The sequence below is a fragment of the Choloepus didactylus genome, chromosome 22 (assembly GCF_015220235.1).
Source record: "Choloepus didactylus isolate mChoDid1 chromosome 22, mChoDid1.pri, whole genome shotgun sequence".
NCBI classification, from domain to species: domain Eukaryota; kingdom Metazoa; phylum Chordata; class Mammalia; order Pilosa; family Megalonychidae; genus Choloepus; species Choloepus didactylus.
In genome coordinates, this window is record NC_051328.1 from 29,314,428 (window position 1) to 29,336,693 (window position 22,266).

At 43.9% G+C, this 22,266-nt stretch overlaps 1 protein-coding gene across 5 annotated transcripts in view; it reads left to right on the forward strand.

Moving 5' to 3' along the window:
* ST3GAL2 (ST3 beta-galactoside alpha-2,3-sialyltransferase 2) overlaps positions 1-22,266 on the forward strand; it is a 46,971-nt gene that overhangs the window by 10,300 nt on the left and 14,405 nt on the right. For 3 of the 5 annotated variants that reach the window (XM_037816294.1, XM_037816292.1, XM_037816295.1), the window contains exon 2: positions 20-70. The exons of the other annotated variants lie outside the window; for them this stretch is intronic. The gene's annotated coding sequence lies outside the window, so the exon portion shown is untranslated. The remainder of the gene's footprint in view (positions 1-19; positions 71-22,266) is intronic. 5 annotated transcript variants of the gene reach the window in all.

A 22,266-nucleotide genomic window follows, 5' to 3' on the forward strand; every position in this document is an offset into this window, starting at 1 on the left:
GTTCCATTTTGGTCTCAAGGTGACCTTGATGCCTGGCCAGCCCGACCTGGGCCACTGAGTTGAAGAACAGGTAGGTCCTCTCTTCACTCACTTAGAGATCTGAATCCTTAGGTCCTTCCAAAGCCAGGCCAGCCTCAAGGAGTGGGAGCAGAGCCCCGGGGATTTGTGAGGAGTTCCACCTTAGCCCCAGAGCAGTGGAGGTCTGGCTGTTTTGTAGGAAAGAGGTGGAAGTGGGAATCTGATGAGATTTGCATTTGTGAAATCACTTGGGCTTCCCTGTGGGGAGTGAATTGGAGGGGGTCTCTAGCAGCAGTAGAGCTTTAGTAGTTAGAAGGCTACTGTGAGAGAAGGACAGTCGTCCCATGGACTAGAGTGAAGGTGGTAGACATACAGAGCAGTAGAAGGGATTAGAGGTTCAGGTGATAAACTCAGTTGGACATTGAGATAGGCTGCAAGAGGTCATACAGAGGAGGGATCACAGGTGACTCCCACGTTGCAGAGTTGGGTGGATTTTGGTCATTTTTTCTCAGATATTGGGAACACAGAAGGAAGACTGGGTTTGGTTTGGGGGGCTTGGATCATGTATGAGTTTGGTTTAGGACAAGTTGAGTTTGGGGTGTCTCACCTGAGTGGGCTCAAGAAGTTAGTGGGAAAGATGAGTCTGGATATCAGAGGAGAGTCTGGTATTATTTGAAAAGCCAGACTTGACTCTTTCAGGTCGAATCAGGTTTGGAAAGGATTCCCACCAAAATCCATTGCAGGACTGGGAGTGGCTCTTAGGTCGGACTTCCTGTTGCCTGTCATATCCAGGGTCATCTCTCTCCCTGACTAGGTGGCTCAGTTGACCTGAACCACTGGACCACTTGCTCTGGTTCAGGGCCCTGAGGAGTGCCTGGCAAAGCTGCATCTCTCCCCTGCAGAGCCCTCCTTGCACCTGGGAATGGGCATGGGGGTTTCTGGCAGTGGGCAGTGCTGACCCTAAGCCACTCTGAGGCCATGTGTGGCAGAGCCTATCTCACTGTCTGCAAGTCTGGGCAGTGTTCCTGGCTGGAGAAGGACTTGGGTCCTGGCCGTAAATGAACCATGCCCAGGAATCCCAGAGCCTCAGCTCCCCAGCCACTGAGGACAGGGCCTTGGAGGCAGTTCCACCTCTGTTCTTCTGTGCTTGTGAGCCTCTGAACTGGGTTCATCTTTCAAGGATGAGAATTTGGGACAGGTTTGGGGCAGCCTTTCTGCATCAGATGGCGAGTGGTCCGGTAAGTGGCCTTCTAAATTTCTTTTATATGAAAATAGGTTCAAGATTGGATCAGTTAGCCCTTCATTCACAAGGGTCAAAAATACAACTCAAAGTAGCTTTTGATAAGGGAATCCATTGACTCAAGCCCTTGAGAGTATGGCTAGCCCCATGCAGAGAAGATGAGGGGCTCAAACAATGACCGTCTCCCCTCTGTTCTTGTCTACATTGACTCCAGTTTCAACTCCCATGTGATGTATTGTGTTTGTCAGCAGCCACAGGCCTCCATCCTTTCAGCCTTTCTTCCCAATATTCCCACAAGGATCCTGGGATTCACTCTGAATTGGGGCCTGCGCCTAACTCTGAACCATGCTCTGGTGCTCTGAGCTGCCAGGCCTGAGTTACATGGCACAGGGATGGGAATTTGGGGAGAGATGATCCCCCAAAGGAAATTGGGTTGTTGTTAGCAATGAAGGAAGGATGGATGCTGAGCTGACTAAAACAACAGATGTCTACCATAAAGACATCATGTATTGAGTAGCAGGTAGTACTAGGTGTACATTTGGATATGTGGAGACCTTGCTGTGATTCCATGGCCTGACTTATGCATCAGGAACACCACTGTAGACTAACTAATAAGGATATGTTGTCATCTATTGACTTTCCTAGTTAAAAATTGAATGCTGGGATATAGATCAGAACTTTGAACCATTGAGTCATTTCATTTACAGATCAGGAAGGGGAGGTTAAGAAATTTGCCCAGGATCCTGACAGCACTAGGTGGAAGCATGGAAACCAGAACCTAGATCTTCTCACTTGCAGGCTGGGCCCTCTTTCCAGTGTGATGGGGCATCTTTTAGGGAGGAGCCCCCTCCCCAGACTACTGCCCATCCACAAGAACTGATTGACTCACCCCCTGAGTTATAGGATAAAGAGCTGATACAGGCAAACCGTCTCTTCTGGTTGTCCCAATGCAGCCAGCAAATTGTTGATTATATGAAGGATCTGTCTAAGATAGAGAACCCCATTCACTGTGGCTGCTGCCAGGTCCCAGTAGACAGAGGAGGCCTCTGGATTCTCTCCTGGTGCTGCCACCACCTTCCATCTCCCTGGCCTTGGCTTTCGGCATGCTCCCCCTCCCCCTCTGTTGTTTATTGCTAGGGCCTGTATAAGGATGAAGCTTGTGGGCTGTTGCACTTTCTGGATGATGTCAGGGTATTTCCTGCTAGGGAGAGTTGTGTCCTCTGTCTTCTCGTTTGGAAGAGAATGCAGTTAGTCAATGGCCCAGGGCAGTGGTAGCGGTTTCAGTGCAGAAAAACAAGTAGAACTATTTTGGCCCCAGTCCTCCATCGTGTCTAATTTACGAGGATACAGGTATTTGACCCAGCTTAGCAGAACCAGGAATGGGGTGTTGTTGAAAGAGCTCAGCCATGTGTTCTGGACTTTGAGCCTCTGCATTAGCAAGAGGAGACCTCAACTTCCATCTTGAACAGGCTTCTTGTGTTGGGGGGATCGCCTCTCTTGGGCCTCTGGTCCAGAAAGGAAGGCTGTCCCCACAAGGGGCTTTGGGCTATTTGAGAGTGTGGAGTTAAGTGTTAACAAAGTGCTGGAGATCCTAGGAGCTTTGGGGCAGTGCCCACCTGCTCCTTGGTGCTCAGGGAGTGGGGTGTGGGCTCTTCTGAGGATGGGGCTGAATTCCTCTTTCTTTCTGACCATCTCCCTCGTGCATTGTTCCTTTGTCCTTCAGATATTTGGTGACAGCCGATTCTTCTCCCCTAACTGTCTGCCACCCCACACTGACCATGTGCTCTATCAGCCCCTCATGCTCAGCTCCCTGAGGCCCTCTGAGCTGCTGTTTCTGCCCGGAGCTGGGTTCTAAGTGGTCTCCCAGCTTGAGTCAAACCTCCCTATTTCCTTAGGCTTTGCTGCCATGTCTCCTCATCCCTGCCTCCCTCTTAGTGAGGTTGAAATAGCATCGACTCAGTGATGATACTTCACGTATATAGTGCTTCGCAGCTTACGAGGTGCTTTCACAGTCATTGTGTATTTAATCTTGTCGAGGACTGTGTGAGGTAAGTAGGGCAGGCTTTATTCTGCTTATTTTCCAGATGGAGAACCTTAGGCTTGGGGAGCTTGTGATTTGCCAAAAGACAAAGCTGTTGAGTAGCAGAGCCAGCCCTGGAATCGAGGTCCTCTGGCTTTAGTCCATGGCTCACTAGGAAAGGGTTAACTCATGGGCATGTGTTGGGGTCGCAATGCCCCAGCCTCACTAGGGAAGCAGGGAGGCTTGAAAGAGGGCCCCCAGGTCACTCTTGTGCAGTCCCAGCCCTGACAGGCATCATCGTGTTGGCAATCCCCGTGTAACCCTGAGATGCCCAGTAAAGCTGGCCAACAGGGTCACTCCCCGGGGGCCATAGTGATGGGCCAGGGTCTGCATCATACTCCCCTCCACGTCCCCCAAAAGTTGACAAAAGTAGGTCATGTCTCAATGGATATCATCCTGGCAGGGAACTTATGATTTAGGCCAGATCCAGGAGGGTGAATCACTCCTCGTGCAGGGGCAGCTGTGGTGGGAAATGTTCCTCGGTCCCCCATCCTGACTCCCCTCAGCTGGGGGTGAGGGTCAGAGGCCATGCAAGGGGATGGCTCCATGTGGGCCTGCTCCTAGCAGCTGATATTGCCACTTCCCAGAGGTGGGAAAGAGGATCACCTAGCAAGGTTGGGGATGTTTTTTCCTCCCAGGGGCCCTGCTTGAGTAAATCACAGCATAATATCAGCTCCTCACTGAAGAGGAAGATGGTTCAGCCAGGGAAAGAGAGAAGTGAAAGCAAATGTGTATTGAGTGTGGCCCAGTGCCAGAGGTGGAGTCTCCAGACCCTCTGCCTCCTGGGAAAGGTGGAGGCATAGGGTGGGGTTGCTTCTCAAAGCTACCTGCAGGCTTGGTGCTGGAAGATAGCAGATGGTCCAGACTGAGTAGAGGCTCAGGCACCACTTTTCCCACCTACAATTTCCAAGGTCTCTGTTGGAAAGAGATGTCCAGAGGAAATGGTAATCAAGCAAGGGACCTGCTCTCTGGTCTCCTCAGTCCTTTTACTCTGCTTCTCTCTCCCTTCACTCCTGGTGTATGGGGGTGGGGGTGGGGTGGGGTGGCGGTACATTGCTTCCCTTTAATCTTCTGGTCCAAACCTGGATACAAACACCTTCTTTGGGTTTCCATTAGCATAACTGCCACTACCGCTGATCTTTCCAAAAGACATAACTAAATATAAAAGGAGAATAAAAGAAGGCTAAAGATAGGGTGTCTGAAGAATAAAAACAGCCTGGCTCACTAAGTACAGGTTTTCCTGGTTTGTTTCCAGGGCTTTTGGACTCTGCCCTGCCATACCCACCTTCTGAGATACCTACTTCCAGGGCCCGCGTCCCTGTGTACCCTTTCGCCAGGGCCTCTGACCTCCTAGCAGCTGGCCTGCCCCCCTGTCTAAGGCACCTTCTATGACCCTTTCTACCAGGAATCTTCTCCAAGACAGCCACTTCGTGGTCAAGTTCCTACCCCAGCTTCCTCTCTACCCAGGACTCATTGACTGTGGGACCTCCTACCCTGTGTCCCCAGGGGATTGCCACTTAAGTGACTGTACCTTTCAAGAGTGTGTTTTTATTCTGATTAATTCTTTCCATATGACCAATCTCTTGATCTGCCGTGTGGGCCCCAGTTTAGCTCATAGCTGCCATTCAAAGGGCCTGTGGCTCTCTAACATCTGGTCTTGGCAGAAACCAGATGTCTGCCTACCTGGTACCTTCCTCCCACTGGGCCTGAAATATAGCAGCTGACTGGAAGTTGGCCTGATTGGTGGAAGTTTTTTGGAATGGGGGCGTGGTTTGCTCTGAATGAGTTTTAAAAAATAACAATGAATACTTTGCAAAAGAAAAAACAACACATGACACATTGAAGTCATCCAATCTTGATAAAAGAAGTAGATAAGAGCTTCCACAAAGCTGAGTTTCCAGGCAACAATACTGCACTCTGCATCCTTCCTCTGCATCCTGCCTGGCATTTGGGTGATGTCTTAGTTTGGCAGTGCTACAACAAATACCACTCACTGGTTGGCTTAACAATAGGAATTTATTGTCTCAGAGTGTTGGAGGCTAGAAGTCCAAAATCAAGATGTCAGCAAACTTTCTTCTCAAAGTCAGTTTCATTCTGGTGCTGGCTTGCCACATTGGGGTCTCTTGGCTTGTATTTCTGCCTCCCATCACATATTGATTTCTCTCTCTTGTGTGACTTCAAACTGCTGCCTGTACAGTACTCCCATTTCATACCCACTGTTTGGATGAAATCGGAAAACATCAAAAGAATCATTGCCTCACAAAGAAACGTGGGGGCAAGGGAGATAGAAAAGGGAGTTTAAGTTGGTCATAGCCCCCTGCCCCTATTCCACAAAGTTTGGAGCCCTTTAGAGAAATTTGTACAGCCCAAAGTAGGCCTCCAAGCCCTCAGCCCAGCTGTTACCTTCAGAGGCTCTGGCAGCCAGTCCACCTGGGTCACTTGACTGGGCCTTGAGGATCAAAAGGTTACAGCCAGAGGCCAGCCAAAGTCCAGTGAAAGAGATGTAGCATGATGTTACTGGGGCTGATGGCAGATAACCCTGTTCTACTTGCACCTTTAAGTGTGACGCTAGTGCTAGCTGAGTGAACATGCTGCTCCTGACTCCCACCCCGGGTTGGGAGATGGACAATCTCAGAACCAAGGTGGCTGTACTCCGAGGGAGCGTCACTTCTGGACCACCATGTCCCAGAAGCCTTCCCAGCATTCTCAGGGGCTGTAGCTTATCCTCTGTGTTGGATCTTTGGGCCCAACGTGCCAGCCAGGACACTTTGGTGTCTACCCTGTGGTTTGCTCAGGGCCCTGAAATACTGTTGGGTTGTGCATATGCAGTGACTTCACAGACTCCGGTTTGCAGCTTGGTTTTCCAATGAAGCAGCTGGTCACCTTGCTTCCCAGGCCCCTTGCTTGTAGGTTCAAAGTGCTGGCAGTTGAGCTATAGCTCCTCTCCCCACTACAGAGAGTGTGTGTTAGATGCTCAGCTTTTTTTTTTTTTTTTCTTTTCTTTAATTAAATAGAGTTTTATTGAATTACATTCACATACCATACCATCATCCATGGTGTACAATCAACTGTTCACAGTACCATCATATAGTTATGCATTCATCATCCCAATCTATTTTTGAACATTTTCTTACATCAGAAAGAATCAGAATAGGAATAAAAAATAAAAGTAAAAAAGAACACCCAAATCATCTCCCCCACCCCCCCAATTTTCATTTAGTTTTTGTTCCCATTCTTCTACTCATCCATCCATAACGCTGGATAAAGGGAGTGTGATCCACAAGGCTTTCACAATCACATTGTCACCTCTTGTAAGCTACATTATTATACAATTGTCTTCAGGAATCCAGACTACTGGGTTGGAGTTTGGTAGTTTCAGGTATTTACTTCTAGCTATTCCAAAACCTAAGAGGTGTTATCTATATAGTGCATAAGAATGTCCACCAGAGTGACCTCTCGACTCCATTTGAAATCTCTCAGCCACTAAAACTTGTTTCATTTCTCATCCCCTTTTTGTCAAGAAGATATTCTCAATCTCACGATGCCGGGTCCAGATTCATCCCCAGGAGTCATGTCCTGCATTGCCAGGGAGATTTATACCCCTGGGAGTCGGGTCCCAGGTAGAGGGGAGGGCAGTGAGTTACCTGCCAAGGTGGCTTAGTTAGAGAGGGCCACATCTGAGCAACAAAGAGGTACTTGGGGAGACTCTTAGGCACAATTATATGCAAGTTTAGCCTCTCCTTTGCAGTAGCTTCATAAGGGCAAGTCCCATGATAGAGGGCTCAGCACATCAAACCACCAGTCCCAATGTTTGTGACAACATCGATGCTGGGCTTTTCAAGGAGGATCCTGGGTCGACTCTGGGCCTAGGCTAATGCCTGGCTGGAGTTTTGAGTCCCAGAAATTGTGACCTGGAGGCTTCCATAGGCATTGCTTTTCCTTTCCCTAGGTGTGTACCATCAGGACGTGTGTACCCCAGCTCAGCCCCTCTCTGTCAGACTTCTCCAGGGTGGCCAACTTTCCAGTGCATACATGTGGAGGAAGAAGTAGGAACGAAAGCCCCTTGCTCCCTGGCCGGGCTTGGGAAGGGGCAAGAGAGAGCAATGGCGGAAAACACAGGCATCAGTCCTATCCTTTTCTCCTATGTAAGGGGGAGAGAGATTAGATTCAGGAATTCTTCATGGTGTTGCTATCCAAGGGTTGGGAGAAGGAAGGTTGGGAGTAAGGGAGAGAACACCCTGCTTCCTGTACACCATTTTCTGTGAGTCACTCTGGCACAGGTCCTTTTTTTTTTTTTTTTTGGCACAGGTCCTTTAGGAAAGCTTTTGCTCTTTGCCACCAGCCCCTGGAGCTTACTTCTCTTGGTCTGCATGCCCTTGCCCAGGATTGTTCCCGGAAGCCTCTCTGAGTGTGCTCGGCCATGTTATCATTGGCTGCTTTCCAGCCACTTGAGTGCAAAGGTTGGGGAGGAGGAGGTGAAGGTCATGAAAGTCATGAATCTTACCTGGAAAAACTGTGCTCCTCTTCCCTTTCACTCTCTTCCAGACAAGGTAATGGAATGCAGTGAGACCCTTTCCAAATCTTTTAACCTAGCCTGGTCCCTAACTAGGGTAGGGAGTATGTCTTTGTGTTTGGGGAAGCCAGGGGTTGAGGAGGACTGGATTAAGCAGTGTTTCTGAAAAGAGTAAGGAGGGCTCCGTTTGGTGAGGATGAGTTTTATAGGGAGCATGGCTGTGCCAATTTGGATGTATTATGTCCTCCAAAATGCCATTATCTTTGATGCAGTCTTGTGGGGGCTGATGTATTAGTGTTGATTCGGTTGGAACCTTTTGATTGGATGTTTCCATGGAGATATGACCCACCCAGCTGTGGGTGATTACTTTGATTGGATAATTTCCATGGAGATGTTACCCCACCCATTCAGGGTGGGTCTGAATTAAATCACTGGAACCGTATAAAGAGTTCACGGACAGAAGACGCTCAGAGCAACTGAGAGTGACGTTTTGAAGAGGAACTGCAGCTAAGAGAGGACAAAATGCCCCAAGAGCAACATTTTGGAGAACGCAATTTTGAAATACCACTTGCAGCAAGCAGACACCAGCCATGTGCCTTCCCAGCTAACAGAGGTTTTCCAGATGCCAATGGCCTTTCTCCAGTGAAGGCACCCTATTGTTAGATGCCTTACCTTGGACACTTTATGGCCTTAAGACTGTAACTGTGTAACCAAATGAACCCCCTTTTTAAAAGCCAATCCATTTCTGCTATTTTGCAAAATGGCAGCATTAGCAAACCGGAATGATGGTCCTTCTCCCCAAGAAGCTCTAAGTTGAGGATTGAGCTCACCTCTTTCTTGAAGTCTTCAATTCTGCTCTCAGCACTAAAGATCTGGCTAGTGGTTATTGCTTTGATTATGTTCCCCCCAAAGCCCTCTGGAATAGCCTGTGGAAACACATCATCAACTCCTTAACTCCTACCTCTTTAAAGAGAGCAAGGCCCATTCTCTGAGGTCAGCTGCCCTGGCATACCTGGAAATGCAGCCCTTCTTGAGGAAGACTAACTGTCAAAGCCAAGGAACGCTGTGTGGTGGGCAGGCAGTAGCCTAGAGAGGCTGGAGGGAATCCTTAAAACAGAGGAGCTCCATTGTGCTGCTCCTTGACGGAGCAGGGAGCTGGCCTGACTGCTTCGAGAGGAGCCACAAGCCATAGAAAGAAGAGCCTTGCCAAGTGGTCAGTGACGTGACCCCTGCCCAGGAGGGAGAGGGCTAGGGCTCTCCCCAGACTGGCTGCCACTCCCTGAGTGTTGATCAGTAAATATCTGTTGAGTGAATATATCCTCTGATTTTCTCTAGAGATTCAAAGTATACTACAGACATCCAGATGAGCAGAAGGAAAAGGAGGACCCTGACTAAGCAGCTTCTCTGTGGTTCTTCATTATACATCTGTGGTATGACTGAGATCAGAATCAAACAGTGATGAGTGGCCAAGCCAGTGGTGCTTTGAGCCTTATTTTTAAAGATAATAAGAGCAAAGCATAAGCACCATTGTCCCTCAACCCTGGGAGGCGTTATGGTCAAGTTTAATCGTCCCTTGGGGCAGAGAGTTAGGGCAGAGTTGTGGCAAGGGAGATGAAGGTGTAAACCTCCAGCTCTCCAGACTCCTCTCTGGCTTTCTGGCTTTTCCTGGTCCAGCACTTACTCATCTCACGCTGAGCCTCCTGCAGAAGTTCCCAGGGGAACTTAAGAGTTCTCTTCAAATCCTTCTTCAGGGATTTTCCCCTTCTCTCCCACTTCTCTTAATGCATGGTACTCCACCCTGTGGAGAAACCCCTTATTAACTTTGTCGTTTCTAGAATCTTGCTGCGGATCTGTGGCTAGAGAACCCACAGAGGCGGGCAACCATAGGGATGGGCCTCCGGGAGTTGTATGGAACCAACTCAGGTCAGGCATCTCTTCTGTGTGGCCTGATGAAGTGGCAGCTGGGGAGGTGACAGGCACCCTGGTCTGCAGCTCTCCCACCAGATGGACACAGAACTTCTCTCTGCTCAGCCAGAGGGTAAGGAGAGTAAGGGTCCACTGAGGCAGAGCAGACTGAGACCTCAGGTTATGCTGCCGACTCAGCTTTTCTGGAAGCTGCTGCCTGCCCCTCGTGAGGGTGGGGCAAGGCCTGCGGTTACCCAGGAAAGGAAGCTCTTGAGCAAGGCAGTGGTGCTGCTGGCCTGGGAGAGGCAGGAGTCGGGGAGGGATGTGGTGGCGAACCTGACCTGTGTAGGATGGAGGGAGAGTATTTTGCCTCCTGATGCCTGTGCTACATCCTGGGGCTCCAGCCCCGAAGGAGTTACCCAAGTTGGGACTGGGGCTAAAAGAACTGTGGCCCTCAACCCTGCCCCACCTAGGACCACAGACACTGAGCTAGCAGCTATTTAATCCTTACAAAACTCTTCAAGATAAATAATATTCTTATATTAAGGATAAGGAAACAGATCAGAGAGGTTAAATGGCTAACAGCTGACAAATGGCAAGGCTGAAATTTGATTCCCAGTTTATCTAGGCACTTTCTTCATTTTGAGAGTCTTGCTTTGAGCTGGAGTGAAGAAGATGAGAAATCTGGCCAGCCCTGGCTAGGGGGAACTGCAGCCAGTAGCCACGGGTACTTAGGGGTGTGACCCGTGTTCCATTTTGGAGGCCTCTGCTGACAGAAACTTCTAAGAGCAAGGCACTTTGGCTGTTCCCACAGTCCAAGTAGTTTCTTTGGCTTTTCATACATACACCTCCCCTTCCCTATTGCCTCACATTTCCTGAATCTGGTTTGTATTTTAGGCCTCATGTTTCTTGATGGTCCAGAAGATAGAATGGTGTTAGAGCTGAGAGTGGGGGCAGAATATAATTATCACTTACATCTGCAGATTTCAAAGCATTTTTTCATAACCATTATTTCTTCTAATTCTTATAATCCTGGGAAGCAGATACACAGAGATGATACTTAATTGATTAAACACGGAGATATGTCCTGTGTAGAACAGAGATGATGGATAAAATAATATCATCTTTCTACCTGTGGAGCTTATGTTTTAAGTGAGATAGTCACATGTCTTTCTTTTTTTTTTTTTTTTTTTTGAACATTAAGGTTGTTTATTGCACAGGGTTATTATGACAATATACAGAGCCATGCAGTACAAATAACTTTTTTTCTTATTACATCTCATTTAATGCCTATTACAATAATGCATATCATCCTTATTTTAGAAATGAGAAACAGCTTCATTGAAGTTACATAGATTACTGAAAGTACAGAGTAGAAGAGTCAGAAATACAACAGATGTCTCCCTGTTGGCCTCTAAATAGTTTCTCAAACTACCACTTTTATATGAACTTCTTATGAAGTTGATATGAAAATCATATAAAGTAATACACTGGAAATACCTTTGTCTAGAATAGGTCACCTGTTCCAATTTTCAGTCTATATTTTTCAGATGGGTCTAAATCTGTTTGGCCTTAAAGGCGAGTATGTGGCATAGGCCTGGCCAATGACAATACAGGAAAGCTCTGGTTAAAAACATTGGTTCAGAGATGGGCATATGGCCCAAGTCAGATCAATCAAAAACCTGAGCCCATCCACAAAGAGTCAGTTCTTTTTTTATGAGATAGTGGGCAGCAAGGCCCAGGTAAGCTTGAGCCTGTCATCTTTGCCACCATGTGGAAAAAACTTGCGTTAGCATGAAGTTGCACAGAGGAAACCAGATCTGCCAGAGCTGAGAGACAGAGTCACAGAAACAGACCAAATTCTGATTATAGGTAGCCATTCCTGAAATTGTACCTGTCCTGCTCCAGGAATTATCAGTATTGTACGTTTCCTATTTTCTCTTCAATTATTTTTAGTTGGGCTTTTGTAAGTGGGAGTACTCTATAAATGTAGAGACTTTATAGATGAAAGTTTATTTTTCCTTATTTTTGACTGAAAGAAGAAAATAGAAAAAAAAGATATTAAATGCATAAGAAGAATAGTAAGCCCAATATCTTGCTTTTGAGTTAAATAAAATGCTCTTGGAATCACACAATTTAGCCATTATTTACTATTTTCTACCTCTTAAAATTCTTGTGTACAAACATAGCCAAGTTAATCAAGGGATTGTCATTGTTGGAGTCTGAATAATCAAAGATTCATAGTAATTGTTCCCGATTTTTGTTTACCTTTCTGAAGAACAACAAAAGTCCTTTGTTGCAAAACCAATCTCTAGCACATCCCCTACAACCTCCCAAATTAAACAAACAAACCAACCAACAAAACAATCGATCCTTGTCTTAGTTCTTATAAAGAAATTATTTTTTGGCTATAGTATTTTAAACCTGTGTACAGTGTGCAGTTCAGTGATCTTCTCTACTCTTGAGTAAACAAAAGATGACTCTATGCTGTGGGGGAAAGCAGAGGTGACACATTCCTTATTCTTTTAATTTCACATATCATAGAGCTGGTTACAAAAGGATGACTTAACAATCTGATGCTCTTTTCTTTCTAATTTGCAGCAACTTGCTTCCACTCAGTTCCTGCCTCTAATAACCTGTTAACCTGTAAGAAGCCTCTTTATGCAACTGCTACGTATTGGCAAGAAGTTGGGGGAGAGGTGATTGAAAACAGGAAAGCAGGATGTGCTAATTACCAGGGACAAAATACCTGAATTCAGTTAACATTATTTACTGAAATCTCAGGAAGACTGAGCAAATAAGGCTGGAGTTTATTTCTCTATACCAGGAGAGTTTAGGAGGGACTGGAAGAGTCACATGTCTTTTTAATGTCAGTGTAGGATCTTAATAAATGTGATCCACATTTGGCCTGTGGCCCAAATTAGTTCATGACCCCTAGAGGGTAGGGTGTGGTGAGGGACGAGGCTTGGGAGTGGAGCCTGATTTGGGGATCTCTGGATGCCGTGGTAAGGAGGTTAAACTTGGCCCCATCTTATACTCAGGAATGTAGAAAGACGATGACTTGAGTTTGAAGTGCCATGTGGTTATGCCAAAAGAGGCAGTTGACAAGTAGGTCTAGAGTCCAGGGTGGAGGGGCACACTGTTAGATTTGGAAGGAGATAATAGTAGAGAACTCAACAGGGAGGGAAAAGTCAATACAAGAGATAAATTAAAATGGCTTACACTCTAAAGTTGTAAAACACTAGAGAAAAACTAATGCAATTTTAAAAGAATTTATCGCTGAAGAAATGAAAATAACAATCTTTGGAAAATATCTTTAATATAAATAGGTTTAGGATCCTCAAAGAAACTCCAAATCCATTAAGGAAAGAAATGGAAAAAAGAAGCAAGGACATGTGAATATTTAAAAAGTACTTATTAAAAATTGTAGAAATGAAAAATAGTGTGTCATTGGAATTTGCAACTCAGTAGATACTTCTAGCGAGGACACAGAGGATTCTTGAATTAGAAGATAAGGAACCCATCTAGAATGCAGAACAGACATGGACAGATTGAGAGGCTTCTGCATGTGTCTAGTAGGAATTCCAGATATGAATAAAAAGCAAAAAAATATTTGAAGTGATAATGGCTGAGAATTCTAGAATTGAAGAAAAACCATGAAAACCAAACCAAAAATAGAAATTTAAAGCTATTATGGTGAAACTGCAGATAAGAATAAAGAGAAAATGTTAAAAATTATCACCGAAATAAAGACAGAATTCAAAGGAATGGTGGTTAGACTGACAAACATCTCATCAACATGAGATGCCAGTAGAAGAATATCTTAGGAAAGCTCGTTGTCAACCTAGAATTGCATGTCGGTTGTTTTTCAAGAGTGAGGAAAAGTAAAGATAATTCTGGGCATACTAGTTTTATCACTTACAGACCTTTGCTTGAAGAACTACTAAAGGTATACTTCGGTAAAAAGAAAAGTAAACCCAGTTGGAAGGAGCAGGATGCTAGTGCCAACAGTGAGCATAGAAATTGATACATTGTATGGTAAATTTAATTAACGATTGACATTATGTTAGGATGCTCCCCCTGCCCCATGTTCAGAGCCGACCTTCCCGAGGCTGTTACTTATCCCTGGTCTCTTGCAGTGAGGACTGATAGTTTCGAAATCCCAGGTTAAAATTGTTACTTTGTTAACTCTCGCGGTCTCATTTCCTGCTGCTGACCCTGGGCAGCATCGGAGGAAGTAGAAATGAGATTTGAAACTGGGTGATCAAGCCATGGCTGGGTGTCTTGCAGGAAGTTGTGGGCAGGAGTGTAATTGGAGACTGAGGAGGGCCTGAGCTCTCTGGTAGCTACTGATGGCCTGTGCCAGCATGGGGCAGTGCAGACGATCTCAGCTAGTCAAGCATTCGGAGGTGAAGCAACCAGTTCTCAGACATGGCAAGGACATGCCTCACTGGGTTTGAGTTGTGTGTGTGTGTAAGGGAGGGGCTGTCAGGTCCGTTCTTTTGAGGCAGTGACTGGCTCCACAGGGTGCCTTCTGCCCGGGTTGGTTGTTGCTGCAGCCAGGAGGCAGGCAGTTTGCTGGGTTGGCAGGGGACCTGGGGAACAGCGAACCTTCAATGGCTATACCCCTCTTAGAGTGGAAAAGCCTCCTTGGCAGGTAGTGGGCATAGAAGGTGCACCAGATGTGGAGACATATCAGATCTTGGGTAGCATCAAAGCACCATTCATCGCCTGGCTGACCTTGTTCAGCTTAGTCTCAGGACTTCTGTGAATACTTAATGAGAGGCTATACCTGAAAATGCCCTGAAACTTGTAAAGCATCATGTAATTTGAGTAATAACAGTCGTGTTTTGATACCTTAGAATGAGACTCTGGGACACATCCTCAGGGTATGTGTGTAAGTGGCTGGAAAGGGGGTGCTGTATCAGAGTTCTGGGCTGGGCTTTTTCTGCCTTCCTCCCATCCCTTCTGAGGACAAGCAGGCCCATCCTCACCCACCCCCATCTGAAGTCCAGCTGAGCTCTTTATTTTGATGTTTTTTTTCTTGACCTGCCAAGAAGATTGTATTTGGCTGTGCTGGTCTAAAACTTTGCTCTCTTGTGCTAAATTAGGTAAATTCCATGGCTTCTCTCCTGGGAACTGACCGGAAAATGACGTTAAAGCACCACAGCCTCCAAAACCCCTGCTGTTCTCCTTTTGGGGTACCCTTTGCTCTTCAATTCATTGCACCTGCTTTTCCTTTCCTTTACCTGCTTGCTGGCTACAGCCTCCTTGGCGCATCCATTGGTTCCTTCTACCAGGGGCCAAGTTGCTCAAGCATCCCCTCAGTGGGGAGGAGAGGGCCTATGTTAGTTTCCTTGAGCTGCTGTGACAAGATACCACAAACTGGGTGGCTTAAAACAAAAGACATTTATTCTCTTACAGTTCTGGAAGCTAGAAATCCAAATTCAAGGTGTCTGCAGGGTTGGTTCGTTCTGGAGGCTCTGAGGAAGAATGCATTCCTTGCCTCTCTCTAGCTCCTGGTGGTTACCAGTATCCTTGATGTTCTCGTAGATGAATTGCTCCACTCCCTGTCTCCGACATCCCATGGCATTTTCCTCTCTGTGTGTCTCTGTCTTCACATGGCCTTCTTTTAAGGACACCAATTGTTGGGTTTAGGGCCCAGCCTGGTCCAGTATGACATCATCTTAACTTGATAACATCTGTAAAGACCCTATTTCCAAATAAGGCCACATTCACAGATACCAGGGTTTAGGACTTCAACATATCTTTGGGGGGGGGAGGCACAATTCAGCTCACAACAGGGCCCCCATCCACTCTTCAAGGTCTTTGCTGCCCTGGATTCCTGGCTGTGAGTTCCTCTGTGCAGCCTCAGCATCTCAAGATCTGCCATCCATTCAGGGGACAGTTGTTGCTAAATGATCTCACCAAATCTGTGACCACAAACCTCTCATGAGACCACAGCATTGCCTTGCCACACTGCTGAATTTCCCTAGTTACTCCCCTTCTTTCTTAGAAAGAACACTTTCACATCTCATCTCTTTGTAAATCTCCAGCCCCAATCATGAGGAGCCCCTTCTGGTTGTCCTACCAAGTGCATCAGCCTCCCATGTCTGTGCCCCTGTGCTCTGCTTTCCCTCCTGTTGGCACACAGAGACCCTCTCCTCATAGGCACAGGATCCCATCTCCTCTTGACAGTCAAGGACTTTGCTGCTCAATTACCCTCTCTCTTTCCTGTGACATTAACCCCTCTCTCTACTCAGTCATTCCCAGCAGTATATAAACTTTCTGTAATATCTCCCAGCTTTAACCCCCATTTCACTTTCTTATGTCCCACTCCCTCTGTTTTTTTGTACCACCTTTATTGAGATAAATTCACATGCCATACAGTTCACCCATTTAAAAGTGTTTTTAAAATATCCACGTAGTTGAGTGTGCATTTTGGAATATTTTCATCATCCCCCAAAAGAACCCCAAGCCCATTAGCAACCACTCCCCATTCCCTGACACAGCCCTAGGCAACCACTAATCTACATTCTCTCTTGATGGATTTGCTTATAGTGGACATTTCATATAAATGGAATCATACTGTATGTGGTCTTTTGTGACTAGCTTTTTCATTTAGCATAATGTTTTCCAGGTTCGTCCATGTAGTGGTATGTATCAGTACTTCATTACTTTTTATGATTGAAAAATATTCCATTGTATAGATATACCACATTTTGTTCATCCATTACTCCATGAACATTTGGGTTGGTTCCACTTTTGGACTATTATGAATAGTCAGTTGACATAGGTTTTCATTTTCTTGGGTGTATACCTAGGAGTGGAATTGCTGGGTCATGTGGTTACTCTATGTTTAGCCTTTTGAGGAACTGGCAGCTGTTTTCCAAAGCTGCTGTACCATTTTACATCTCACCCGTAGTGTATGAGGGTTCCAGTTTCTCCACATCTTCACCAAACTTTGTTATTATTTGTCCTTTTGATTATAGCCATGCTAGTGGGTGGGAAGAGGTATCTGACTATGGTTTTGGTTTCCATTTCCCTGATGGCTAATGATGTTTGCATATTTTCATGTGCTTATTGGCCATGTCCCACTCCAGTCAGGTTATCCTCCCACCATATCCCTGGAACAACCATTCTAAGGGTCATTACTGACCTCTCTCTGCCACATCCAGTAGTCAGTTTTCAATCCTCATCTCAGTCAGTCTTCAGCAACATTGACACATATAATTCCGTCTTCGTTCTTGAAACCCTTTTTCTCTTTGCCTACCAGGAACAAGGCTGGCTCCATTAGCCATTTCATTTCCGTGTCTTTGTTGCCTCCAACTCTTCTAGACATTGGAGTGCCCCAGGAGCTTTGTCTGTCTCCCTCCCCAGCCCCACTAAATTATTTCTTCTGGTCCTGTAGTTTTAAAAATGGACGGTGCTCTGATGACTCAAATGTCTGTCTTCAGCTCTGACCTCACCCATGAGCTTCAGGCATGTGTATCCAACTGTCTATTGCCACATGGAAGTCTAAACGACATCTCAAATTTAACCTGTCACTAACTGAACTCTTGTTTTTTTCCTACGCAAACCCATTTGTTGTCCTGCTTTTTTTCTGTATTATTTTCTGTCCATCAGGTTGCTCAGACCATAGTCCTCTGTGTCATCCTGGGCCTCATCTTCCTCTCCCATCCCCCCAACCCCAATCCAATCCATTGTAAAATCCATCACAATCTACCCAGCCACTTCCCACCGTCTTGCTGCCTGGGGTATTTCTGTTGCCTCCTATCTAGTCTCCTTGCTAGTCTCACACAACAGCCACAGTGGTCCTTTAATTTAAAAAAGTCTTAATTAAAAAAAATAGATTTTATTATGAAATGCATCACACATTCAAAATAGTGTGTATCATATATGTACTGCTTAATGGTGAAAAGTGAAAAATAGGTACTCTGTTCCACCACCTAGACTAAGAAATAATACATTATTCAGTATTTTTGTTTTTTAGGAAAGTTTTTTTTTCTTTTTTTCTTTATGTTCAATATTTTTGAAGCCTTCTGTGGTCCCCTCTTTGATCCCATCTACCGTCCCCTTCCAGAGGAATACTTTGAATTTTATGTGAATTATTTCCTTCGTATTCTCTATTGTTCTATCATTTGTGTATAGAAACTTAACAAGTTTCTTCCTTAGCCTTGCATATTTTTGAACTTTTCATGGACTTTCACTGCAGTGTTCATCCGTGACTTACTCTTTTTTTGCTCAGCGTAATGGATTTTTACTCCATGTTGATGTCTGAAACTGGAGTTCATTCATTTTTACCATATGGCATGAATGTACCATAGCTTATCCATTCTGATGGAAATTTGTGTTGTTTGCAGTTTTTTGTTTGTTTGTTTGTTTGTTCTGGATAGTCAGTAAATAGGAATTTATTGTCTCAGTTAGGGAGGCTGGAAGTCCAACATCAAGGTATCCGCAAGGCCATGCTTTCTCTGAAGTCAGTAGTGGTCTGGTGGTGGCTTCCTGGCAGTTCATGACTTGATCTCTGCCTCCATCACATGGCCATTTCTCCTCTTCGTTTTCTTCTTTTTAACAGCAGTGTTATAAATTACTCAGTTAACACAAGATAATAACCACAATACGAATAAATCCACTATAGTCCACGGTTGCAATCCCCGTTATTTTTGTTTGTGCCTCGATCTTGATGGATTTGGGTTGATGACCACTCTGGCTGCCTCAAGCTGAGGAGGAACATCTATATTGTGGGGCAGAGGAATGGGATTTTGCTTGCCACTGAAGATACTCCTTGCTTTCAGGATGGGGCTGATCCATCCTTATCTTTCTGTTAGTTGTCCAGGGCAGGCCAGAGGAACGGAGAGTGGGCGTTGACCCTGCTGGGTTTCAGGGCTCAACCAGTATAGGCTTTACGTCTCTGAGAAATCAACTTAACGAGTAAGTTGGAAATTATAGGTTCAAGTTAAAAAAAAAAAAAAAGAATCATGATTATGGGATTTCTAAGTGAATTGACTATGTTATATTAGAGAAACAGCTTTTCATGGATTCCCAGATAGAGCCTGCCAAGGGGGTGCTGATTGCATGTAGCCATGTGGCTTGCCTATGTTGTATAGATGTCCCCAGTGTTTCCCTAGTAGTTAAAGTTTTTAACTATTACCCGGTATAGTTGTGTACATTCTTGTACATGTTTCCTGGTGCACATATTCATATGTCCCTAGTAGTAGAAATTCTGGAGTTTACTATACACCCTCTAAAATGTCTAAAATTCAAAAGATTGACAATATCAAATGTTGACAAGGACATGGAGCGATTGGAACTCTGATATGTTGCTGCTGGGAGTGTGAATGCTGCAACCACTTTGATAAACTATTTGATACTTTCTTATAAAGCTAAACATATGCCAGACATTTGACCCAGCAGTTCAATTCCTAGGTATTTATCCAACAGAAATGAGAAATAAGTGTTACTATCAAGAAAGGACGCTGGATTTTGTCAAATGCCTTTTCTGCTTCAATTGATAATGATCATTTGTTTTTTTCCCCCTTCAACTTGTTAATGTGGTGTATTACATTAATTGATTTTCTTGTGCATACCTGGAATAAAACCCACTTGATCATGGTGTATAAATCTTTTAATGTGCTGTTGAATTTGATTTATAACTATTTTGTTGAGGATTTTTGCATATATTCATTAGGGAGATTGGTGTGTAATTTTACTTAATTGTGATATCTTTATCTGTCTTTGGTATTTGGGTGATGTTGGCTTCATAAAATGAGTTAGATAGTGTTCCCTCCTCTTCAATTTTGTGGAAGAGTTAAGCAGGTTTGATATTAATTCTTCTTGGAATGATTGGTAGAATTCACCTATGTGAAGCCATCTGTGCTAGGCTTTTCATTGTTGGCAGGTTTTTGATGACTGATTCATTCTCTCATGATTGATCTGTTGAGGTCTTCTATTACTTCTGGAGTCAATGTAGGTTGTGTGTTTCCAGGAAATTGTCCATTTCATCTAAGTTGTCTAATTTGTTGGCATACAGTTGTTCATAGAATCCTCTTAAGACCTTTTTTATTTCTTTGGGGTCGGTAGTAATATCCCCCCTCGCATTTGTGATTTTATTTAGTTGCACTTTCTCCCTTTTTTTTCTTCATCAGTCTAAGTTTGTCAGTTTTGTTGATCTTCTCAAAGAACAATTCTTGATATTGTCAGCTTTTAAAAATTTGTTCTGAGTGTTCATTTTAAAATATAAATCCAGTCCTGACACTCCCCTCCTCAAAACCCTTCCATCAAGTTCATAATAAAAACCCACATCAGTCATTGCCTTTCTGCCCTTCTTGCTATGTTTTTTTGTATCTTTATATGTGTGCATGGTAAAATGTATGTAAATAAAAATCATTTTAACCGTTTTTAAGGGTACAATTCTATGATATTAAGTACATTGTTACCTTGTTATTGTGTAACTTTCACCATTTCTAGACTATTTTCTTCATCCCAAACAGAAAGTCATTGAGCAATAACTCCTCATTCCCCCCTCCTTACTGCCCCGGTAACCACTATCCTGCTTCCTCTCCCTATGGATTTGCTTATTCTAAATATTTCATATTAGAGAAATCACACAGTATTCATCCTTTGGTATCTGGCTTATTTTACTCAATATGATGTCTTCGTGGTTCATCCATGTTATAGCATGTGTCAGCATTTCTTTTTTTTATGGCTGAATAATATTCCATTGTGTGACTATGCCACATTTTGTTCCTCCTTTCATTGGGTCAGTGGACTCGTGGGTTGCTTCCGCCTTTTGACTATTGTGAATAAAGCTGCTGTGAACATTGGTGTACAAATATCTGTTCAAGTCCCTGCTTTCAGTTCTTTTTGATAGATACATAGAAGTCGAATTGCTAGGTCATATGGTAATTGTATGTTTAACTTTCTGAGAAACTGCCAAACTGTTTTCCACAGCAGCTGCATTATTTTACATTTTCACCAACAATGTATGACGGTTCCAATTTCTCACCAACCTTGGTATTTCTTTTTTAAATAATAGCTATCCTAGTGAATGTGAAGTAGTATCTCATTATAGTTTTGATTTGCATTTCTCTACTCACTGTTGAAGTTGAACATCTTTTCATATGTTTATTAGCCATTTGTATATCTTCTTTGGAGAAATGTTCAAACCTTTGCCCATTTTTAAATTGGGCTGTTTGTTTTCTTGTTGAGTTGTAGGCGTTCTTTATATATGCTATATATCAAACCCTTGTTAGATACAAGGTTTCTAAATATTTTTTTCCATTCTTTTGGTTGTTGTTTCATTTTCTTGGTAATGTCTATTGCACAAAAGTTTTTAATTCTGGTGAAGTCAGTTTATTTTTTCTTTCGTTGCTTGTGCTTTTGGTGTAAAATCTAAGACTCCATTGCCTACTGCAAAGTTATAACAGGATTTCTGTATGTTTTCTTGTAAGAGTTTTATAGTATTAGCTCTTATATTTAGGTTGTTGATGCATTTTGAATTAATTTTCATATATTGAGAGAGGTAGGGGTTCAAATTCATTCATTTGCACATGAATTTCAGTTTTCCCAGCACTGTTTGTAGAAGAGACCATTTTTTCCCTACTCAATGGATTTGACACCCTTGTTGAAAATCAAGTGGTCGTAGATGTCCGAGTTTATTTCTGGATTCTCGATTCTATTCCATTTGTCTATATGTCTGTCTTTATGCCATACCACATTGTTTTAATTTCTGTAGCTTTGTAGTAAGTTCTGAAAGAAGTGTGATTCCTCCAAATTTGATCGTTTTCAAGGTTGTTTTGGCTATTAGGGCTCTCTTGCAATTCTGCCAAAAAGTCTGCTGGAATTTTGATAGGGTTTGTACAAAATTGCATTAAGTAATTTTGTCATCTTAACAATATTAAGTCCTCCAATCCATGAACATGGGATGTCTTTCGATTTATTTAGGCCTTTAATTTCTTTCAGAAGTGCTTATAGTTTTCAGTGTACAAGTCTTTCACCTTTATTCCTAGGTATTTTACTCTTTTAGATGCTATTGTAGATGGATTTTGTATGTTCTTAATAGGTCAGGCTTGTTTTCTGCAAAATCAAGTTCTTTTCTGGTTCCACAAAAGTTAAACATAGAATTACAATATGACCCAGCAATCCCATTCCTAGGTATATACCCAAGAAATTGAAAACAGAGACTCAAACAGATACTTGTAAATGATTATTCATAGCAGCAATATTCACAGGAGCCAAGAGATGGAAGCACCCAGGGTCCAACAACTGATGAACAGGTGAACAAAATATGGTATATCCACAAACTGGAATATTACTCAGCTATAAAAAGAAATGAAATTTTGAAATAAGCCAAACACCAAAGGATAAATAATGTATGATTCCACTTTTATGAAATATCTGAAATAGTCAAAGACAGAAAATAGATTAGAAGTTATCAGGGACTAAGAGGAAGAGGTAATGGGGGTTATTGCTTAATGGGTACAGAGTTTCTATTTGGGGTGATGAAAA